We start from the raw sequence: 8,802 nt of genomic DNA, 5'->3' as shown, positions 1-8,802 counted from the left end.
TGTTTTTGTATATAAATATTTATTTTCTTTAGGAAATCCATTCTGCCCCTAGAGCGATTCGAATTCCGCGCTGCTCCCGCCGCTAGTACGCTGCGCGGCCGGAGAGGGCAGTGCGAACCAGGTGCAAGCCATCGATGGAGTCCAGTGTACACGGTTTTCCATGTGTATACTACAACGCATAATACGTTCCTAGATTTATAGATGAGCGCAGAGTATATCACGTTCTTCTACTATTAAATTGAAAACAATAAATTCGGTTAGAAATGTGATGTTAAACAGTGTCTACGTCTAAAGTGACAGCACCTATGTTAACTGGCGGTCAAGAGTGCCTTCCTCCCGTACATGGCGCCGCCAGGTGGTGGGGTCGGGTACCACGTAACGCAGCAGCGGTAAGTTTTAATCGGCGAGAAGTCTATTGTGCATCTTTGGAAGAAATTTGATGTTTGCCAATAAAATAAATTGTAGGAAACGTAATAAAAGTTGATTCTGCAACGCATTTGATATATTTTATACATTTCTTTCCGTAACTACCAACCGAAGCGTAAAAATTATACGTACAAGTACGAACTGACAAAAGTTTATCGATTTATTAGTGAATCAGCTGGCAGACCCTCTACATTAAAGTTTAAACAGTACACGGAATAAAACAAATTCCGCTAATTAATACATATTCGATTCGTTGAAATAGTAAAACTTGCATTATCTCAATTTGTGGACGCGGGATATAATGCGCATACATTCTATACATATGTATTTCGTCCTCGAACAATTGGATAAATGAAAATAAATAAATAAATGTAAAACGTTTCGTTATTTCACGTATTTGAATGAAAATTTCCCATCCGTATAAATATACAGGCACAATATATCTCTCTGAAAATTTGGCCACATTATTTATTACTCCGGCCGCACGGATTAATATTCAAACCGAGAAAGAAATTATTTATTCTTATAACAAGAATCATAACGGAGAGAGAAGGAGGATAATTAAGAACCCTCGCTGCTCGACCTGATTGGTGCATGCACGGGGCGGAAAAACACGAAGAGTGACGATCTGGGCTGAAGAACGAGCGCGGGCAAGAGTTCGGCGAACTATGAGCCACTTCGACGCGAGCGGGTCTGGGCAGTGGAGCAGGATCCACTCTCCCTCACGAGGAAGCCCTTCCTGACACTTGGGGGTACCGACGATTAATATGTCTGTCTCAAACCGGGGAAAGGGATGGCGAATCAAAATCGAATCGTCGGCGATCGGCCGAGCCGGGTTTCCGGCTCTCCTCCTTCGCGACTATGCATTTAACCGAGGAGGTGTGTGTCAATTTAAGCAACGTCTGTTTTAATCATTGCAAGTACTTTTTAAATCCCGAAAATGTCCCTTCGTTTAATAAATGAATTTAAATAGCCCGGCGAATAATTTAATTCGCGAAAAAGGTGTATTCCAACCGAAGATGGCAGTGGTGCATAAGCGTTACACCCCAATACATGGCACTGTCATACCCCTGGTACTAACAGAAATGAGTTGGGAGATTGCTCACGGGCAGGGTCGCGCGATCGCATCGTGTGCTGCCCTCTGATTTTGTACGTGAGCTTTCATCGTTTTTGCCCCCGAGGGCGGCGCAACGAATTTCTGGTAGGGGCTCGCGCATTCACGATGGCGCTGCCATCTACAAGTCGCCGTTGGCGGCTCACATACTCGTGATGGTAATACCATGCGGCAGTTGACGGTGATGGCTTACCTACGCTTACCAACACTGGTCGCATTTGAAGAACACTCGTGGCGCCCTTTTTGACATTACCCTTGACTTACCTCATTTATTTCATCCGCAAATGATACAGGCAAAATTACAATGTGGGTGCTCGAGAGTTAAGTTATACTGTAGATACAATTTTTATAAGCTCGGAAATTAATAAAAAAATTATGAATGTTCCGTATGCGACCAGTGTTGGTAAGCGTAGGTAAGCCATCACCGTCAACTGCCGCATGGTATTACCATCACGAGTACATGAGCCGCCAGCGGCGACTGGTAGATGGCAGCGCCATCGCGAGTGCGTGAGCCCCTACCAGAAATTCGTTGCGCCGCCCTTGGGGGCAAAAACGGTGAAAGCTCATGTACAAAACCACAGGGCAGCACACGATTCGATCGCGCGACCCTGCCCGTGAGCAATCTCCCAACTCATCTCTGGTACTAATTTTACGATGCAGTGGTGGTTAGGAGGTTAGGTTATCCAATTCATAGTGGGTAGTTCAACTATTGGAAGTTCATAAAGTCTAGAATTGAATGTTTAAAAATTTAAAGTCTTCTGAAATACAATAAATATTTTCAGAGCATAATAATTATTCATAGCTTGTTAAGATTGTTGAAAATGAATGTTATTAAAGCATTGAATTCCCATAAATTCCCATAAATGTGCAGAGAATGTAATCATCGGTTGTATTCTTTCTTGGTTTTATTACCTAGGTGATATAACACAGTAAAAACTCAAATCCCGAAACTGCATGCGTCTTATAAATGTTGAGTTCTTTTGTTGTCTAGTACAATAGATACATGTTTTCTAATGAAATTCTTAGTAACAAAGTTTTTATCTCTGTATGTGATAGATATAATTTTTATTGAGACCCGGCGCCCAATGACATGCTTGATATTACCAAGGTAGGACTGGTTGATATCAAAGTTGTGGTGCAGTAATTGCCACAGCACAACATAGCAATGGTACTTGTAGAGTCACAAATGTTAGTACTACTTCCCATTTTGTCACTGAATGGTCAACTCAAACTTTTTCGAATTGGATTATTTTCCTTTAATTCAGATATTTATAGTTTAAATTTGAAGTACATTGTAACTTCCTAATCTGGTCAATATCAAGGGCTTGTTTATCATATTAAGTTCAGATCCATCTGATAAGGAAATATCATTAAATAACTGCAAAAACAGGTAATTATAAAAATATTTATTTACTGAAAGCCATTATAACAGTTGCATATCTTAAACAAAAGTATATGAATGTATTTTTTACATAACCACTTTGATCAATGCAAACATAAAATAAGAAGTTATAGTGCCACTGAACATTAGACCACAAAACATTTTGTTTTTCTTATTGTTAGCAGAATAACATTACAATTTTTATTATTACCAGTATAAAACAATCGTTATAAGGAACATAAATGTAAATCTATGTACAATATATTGATCTTTTTCATCCTGTTTCCGGACAGCTGTCGACCAGTAACTCCAACTTATTTTTTACATATACTCGCTCACAGTCCAATAGAATACCTAAAAGGGAGATACAAAGTTAACAGATTGAATATAGGTGAGTTTGTATTTATTTTGTGTCACAAATAAATGCACAATTAAATAACTGTTAACATAATTTGTTACCCACAGGGTATATTAGTACAGAAAATTCTAATTGTTAAATTAGTGAAAATATGTTTTTAAAAATATGTATGTTTTATAGAATTTCATCAAAAAGTTGAAGCCTTTGAAATAAAGATTTATAGTGAAGTGTGTTTAAGTTATTTGCCAAGGCATGATAGCGGAGTGCTTCCCCTTTCAGTATCAGTCGAAACAAAATAAATCATATGTCAAATCTTCAAAGTAGCAATTGTTTGAACAGAAATAAGGATTACTTTATAGTATATAAATTGCTAATTAAAGGTAGGTAAGGTAAATTTACTATTTTTATTATGGAAATTCTACAAAAAATAATTAACGAGGTTTTCGTGAAATTATGTTTTTCCAACTAGCTGACATCGTATCTTAAAAAATAATGGATCGATTGGGTAGAAACAAATTTTATTTTATTTGTAAATATATTTTTTATTGTCTGAACTTGATTAATATATTATAAATTAACATTTTTGTAGTAGGTCAAATTAAGTAATTGATAAAAAACACGAAATACTTCTCCTTTTCAGTCACTATTTTTTTAAATGTTTTTCTTTTTAATTATCCTCACCATTGACATAACAATTTTCTTCATTGTAACAATTAAAATTACATTTCTTTCAAATGTTTACAAAGAGTATCAACTATGACACTGGAAATTTTTTATTTGCATAGAGTTTCATCGATACAGCAGTCAAATATCCATTTCTTTTCCAAAGTTTAAATGTAACACACTGAAAGGTTAATTATAAATTTTGTAAAAAGTAGAAACTTGGAAATTTTTCCCAAGAAAAAAACTACATAGAAATGACCTACTTTTGACAACTCTAGATGAGAACATCCCCATAACTACTTCGCAAATATCAAACATACAAAAAATATGTTTTATTTAACCACAAGAAAGTATTCATTTTCGTCACCTATTCTAAGTTAATGGAAAAAAAAAAACTATAGATCTTGAAATTTTAAAAATACAAAAACGTTTCTTAACCCATTTACAACCACAAGCTACTGTAGTTGCCCACAATGAAACCCCATATGCTACAGATGGCAGGAGTTGTTTGCCGTAAATCACATATTATGAAGTTGGCCTATATGATTCACACACACTGAATAAATAAATATGTAGTTGTTAACGAATGAGTGATTTATGCACAGTATATAATTTTTTTCAGACTTCTACAAACTTCTTTGCACTACTTTATATCACGTTTCCAAATTTAATGACACGACATCAAAATTCCAAAGTCTACATGCAATGTGTACACTTCTGGCATGACATCACATTGAGCAGTGGTGTGTTCTGCTACAGAAGACTCTTGTAGCAAAAGAGTTATCCGTTTGAGTGCTAGGGGTCATTGCAGAAATTTAACTAAATAGATCAACTACATGGTACAATAGGACTTAATACAATCTCAGAAAAATGCCAAGAGGTTCAATTACGTTTCCATTTGACTTTCAATCAAAATCTAAGTAGATCATTGCAATTGGGAAACTCAGTAGAGTTTTGCACTAAATATTAAAAATTATAATTTATATCCAATATTATTAATAATAAAAAAACATGAGTGGATGCATAAAAAGAGAAAGCAGAATATAAAACATTGAAAATAGAATAATTAGTTCAATAAAATTACTAGGCTGGAATTTAAGACAATGCATGGTTTGGCAAAAAAACATGAGTGGATGCATAAAAAGAAAAAGCAGAATAAAAAACATTGAAAATAAAATAATTAGTTCAATAAAATTACTAGGCTGGAATTTAAGACAATGCATGGTTTGTAGAATTACAGCTAATGGTAAAAATAAGTAAATTCCAATTAACACAAGTTACAAGAAGGATATTTAGCTAATATATTTCGACAAACATACATTTTGAAAATAATACTATTTAATAATTAACCTTCATACTTCTTTCATTTTTATGTTATTTTGTGCAATCAAATTCATATGAACCTATATAGTAACATCATAAATTTGTCTATACAATTGATATATAGATAATTAAAAACAGCACAATAATACGAAAGAAAGAAGTACATAAAAGAAAAAAAAGACAATTTAGACCTAAATGGACCTAAAGAAGCTACAAAGATTAAATGTTTTTTACGCATTATGTTTTACAAAACCATCAACATTTTCACTCAATAGAAATGTTTGTAAATCATAGCAAGTAATGTCAAAGTTACTTATGTATATAATCATTGATCAATTTAAGGAAAAGAAGAATAGGGTCTATATTCATAACTCACTTTCACCTGTAAAAAAACATCTTTTAACGATTAAAAGGTAAAATATATCCTTTATCAGTGAAAGTGAATGATGACCTAGGAAGATATGATTTAGGAGAGTAGGCTTTAGTATCTATGTGCCATAATAGAGTCTGAATGTAAAATTACACATCATGACTCAATGTAGTGGCACTTTTCAGTATAAAATGTGAACAGTGCAATGACGCAGGTGGCACTCAATCGTTATGGCGAGATATAAGATTTACTATATATATACTTACAAAAAGTCATAACAGTTACTCATGTTGTAATGATTCTAAATGTTTTCGTCGTGCGTAAGCTCCCATGCAAGCAAAGAAACCAACAATACTGATCACCAATCCCAAAACGAGTGCTAACATATCACCAAAATCAAAGTTACTTGAAGCCCAAACTGGATCGACAGTTATTAAAACAGCTAGAAAGAATATATACTTCATTTTGCTATAAATATTCGGAAATCAGTTTTACTAGAGCTGAGTTAAAATACTAGGCTAGTTGGGTAGTTACAGAAATGATGTAGGAGATTGCTCACGGGCAGGGTCGCGCGATCATCTGCTGTACTGCCCCCCGGTGGAGGATGCGGACGGCTAACGCACTTGCCACCTGTTACCCCTCAGTGGTGGCCCAATTGTTTTCGGGTGGGAGCTCGCGCAATCACGATAGTACTGTCATCTAACAGCCGCCTCTAGCGGCTTACGCACTCGTAATGGTTATACCATGTGGCAGTTGGCGTAGGAAGACGCGGCAAAAACGCAAGAAGAGACACGGACGTCCAAAACCGTACAAAATCGTTTCAAATAGACTAAACCCATCGAAAACTGTTTAAAACTGTTTAAAACCGTCTAAAACTGCTGAAAACTGTTTAAAACCATCTAAAGTCGTCTAGAAACGCCTCAAAACACAAAAACGCGTATTTTCTATGAAAAATGGCAGCCACTTACTAAGAGATCAATTTGAAGAGAACAACCTTCCGCGTCAAGCTGCTGTGGTCGCAGATGCGGAAAAAATTCAGCGGCAGCTAGGCGCACTCGTGATTGTCATACCATGTGACAGTTGACGTATAAAGACGCAGGATAAAACAGGAAGAGGTAGACAGACTTCCACAGCCATCCAAAATCGTTTGAAATCAACTAAAACCGTCTAGAACGATGTCAGACCGTGTAAAATTGTCTAAAACCGTTTAAGACTGTTTCAAACTGTTTAAAACCGTATGAAGTCGCCTAAAAACGCGTATCTCCTATAAAAAGAATCACAGCCACTCGCTCGAGAAATTAATATAAAAAGAACAATCTCCCCCGTCAAGCTACTGTGGTAGTACACTGGACTCCATCGATGGCTTGCACCTGGTTCGCACTGCCCTCTCCGGCCGCGCAGAGTACTAGCGGCGGGAGCAGCGCGGAATTCGAATCGCTCGAGGGGCAGAAAGGATTTCCTAAAGAAAATAAATATTTATAAACAAAAACAATTAATGAAAATTATTTTAGTATTACTGTGGAGCGTCCCTGACCCACCTAACGTAGTTTTTGTAAAATAATAATTTACAGAATTTTATAAAGAATATAATAGAACATGTTCTATTAAATGTTAACAAGTTTCTTAGTGATTCAATTGTTCCATTCACTGAACCGAAGTTAGAATATTATCTTAGCTTAAAAGAAATAGTTTCTAAATATATATACAGTGAAATACCGTCGGAAAATTTACGACGCATCAACTATCGGACACAGAAACGAAATCGTGATTTCATGCCTCTTATATATTTACGTTCCACACCATTCTTCGTATTCCTCGAATAAATGGACACCTGTAAATCATTAAATCAGCATGTAAATGAGCACCCGTAAACATAAGAAAGACTTTTCATATCCGAGTTTATTATAAACGCAAATCGGAGTAACTCTTACGAATTGATTTCATTCGAAATAGGTATCCAAAACGAAAAACCCCATTTCCATTTCGTATTTGAAATAAGAACAATAAACTGTTATGGATTTAAAATTTTAAATAGACTTTGAATCGATTTGCGTTTGAAATTAAATACTCCCAGAGAAATGAGAATATTAGAAAAGAGTCGATCAGAATGATACTTGTTCTATCAACTGAATCAACTCTCGAAAAAGTTAAACATCACGTGTAACTCGAAATAGCCACATTGGCAAAAACAGATGAGATTAAATTGTTTACTTGCATTTTAAATACAAATACAAGTCATAAAATTACGTGTCCGAAAAAGGCATGGACAACGGAGGGTTAACATTACGAGTAGATGGCACGGTTAATTCGAGACGACATTTCTCGTGGAGGAATTGATCCTCCATTCCCTCTGTTAATTACTTGATCGCAGTCGCTGCAAATCGACAATCCGCCTTGCGAGCCGCGGAAGGAAGGGGCGATAAGGCCCGAGGGTGAACGACGGCAAGCGAGAACGCCGTCGGGAGGCATATGATCCGCGAGAGAGCAACGGAGAACGCTGCTCCGGACGGGACGGACTAGACCGCAGCCCGGGGTAGAGAGAGGGTCTTCCTCGCCTGCGTGTAGACATAGATGCTAATCCGATTATCGGGGGCCGATATCGAGACCCTTACAACAGGGAGTAGAAGGCCCGAGACAGGAGTTTTAACAGTGGTAGAGAAAGCCCGGTGCCTATGCGACCCGTAGGAGTAAGAGAGAACGCCACGCCCCTCGAGCCAATAGTCGGCGGCCGAGCCGTGCCGGCCACGCCAACGCGAAACCGTTATCTGGTCAGGACACGAAGCCCGGACGCATAAGTCGGTCTCTACTCCAAGAGATGGTTAGAGCATCAAATAGGCCATCTCACACGGACACACGGCCTCCAGGGCGGATATAGAGAGACACAACTATGCAGACCACTTACCGCACCGGCCCTCCGTCCACTTGCTACCGCCGAGGCTGAGTGAGGCAATTTATAGGGCGAACCATTGTTTTAATATAATTTTGTCTGTAGATGCCCCAATAGACTCCACGTTGGGGGTCAATAAATACAAAAAATTAGAAATATTAGGTCGACACTAAAGAAACAAATTTTTTTTATCCAATAGAAAATACAATCTGCTATTAGGAACACCATATGCAACCGTCATCAAACATTAACTTAAAATACATTTTATTCTTCTTAAAAA

At 37.1% G+C, this 8,802-nt stretch overlaps 1 long non-coding RNA gene across 1 annotated transcript; it reads right to left on the bottom strand.

Moving 5' to 3' along the window:
- Positions 1–2,931: 2,931 nt before the first annotated feature.
- On the bottom strand, positions 2,932–6,162 carry LOC105697790. The gene is made up of 2 exons (XR_001103881.1): positions 5,902–6,162; positions 2,932–3,275 (listed from the first exon to the last, which is right to left on the bottom strand). It is a non-coding gene; the product is annotated as an uncharacterized LOC105697790 (long non-coding RNA).
- Between the last annotated feature and the right edge of the window lie 2,640 nt (positions 6,163–8,802).

This window comes from Orussus abietinus, unplaced genomic scaffold (genome assembly GCF_000612105.2).
Source record: "Orussus abietinus isolate OABI.00-Male unplaced genomic scaffold, Oabi_2.0 scaffold873, whole genome shotgun sequence".
Taxonomy (NCBI): domain Eukaryota; kingdom Metazoa; phylum Arthropoda; class Insecta; order Hymenoptera; family Orussidae; genus Orussus; species Orussus abietinus.
This window is presented reverse-complemented; position numbering and strand designations above follow the sequence as displayed.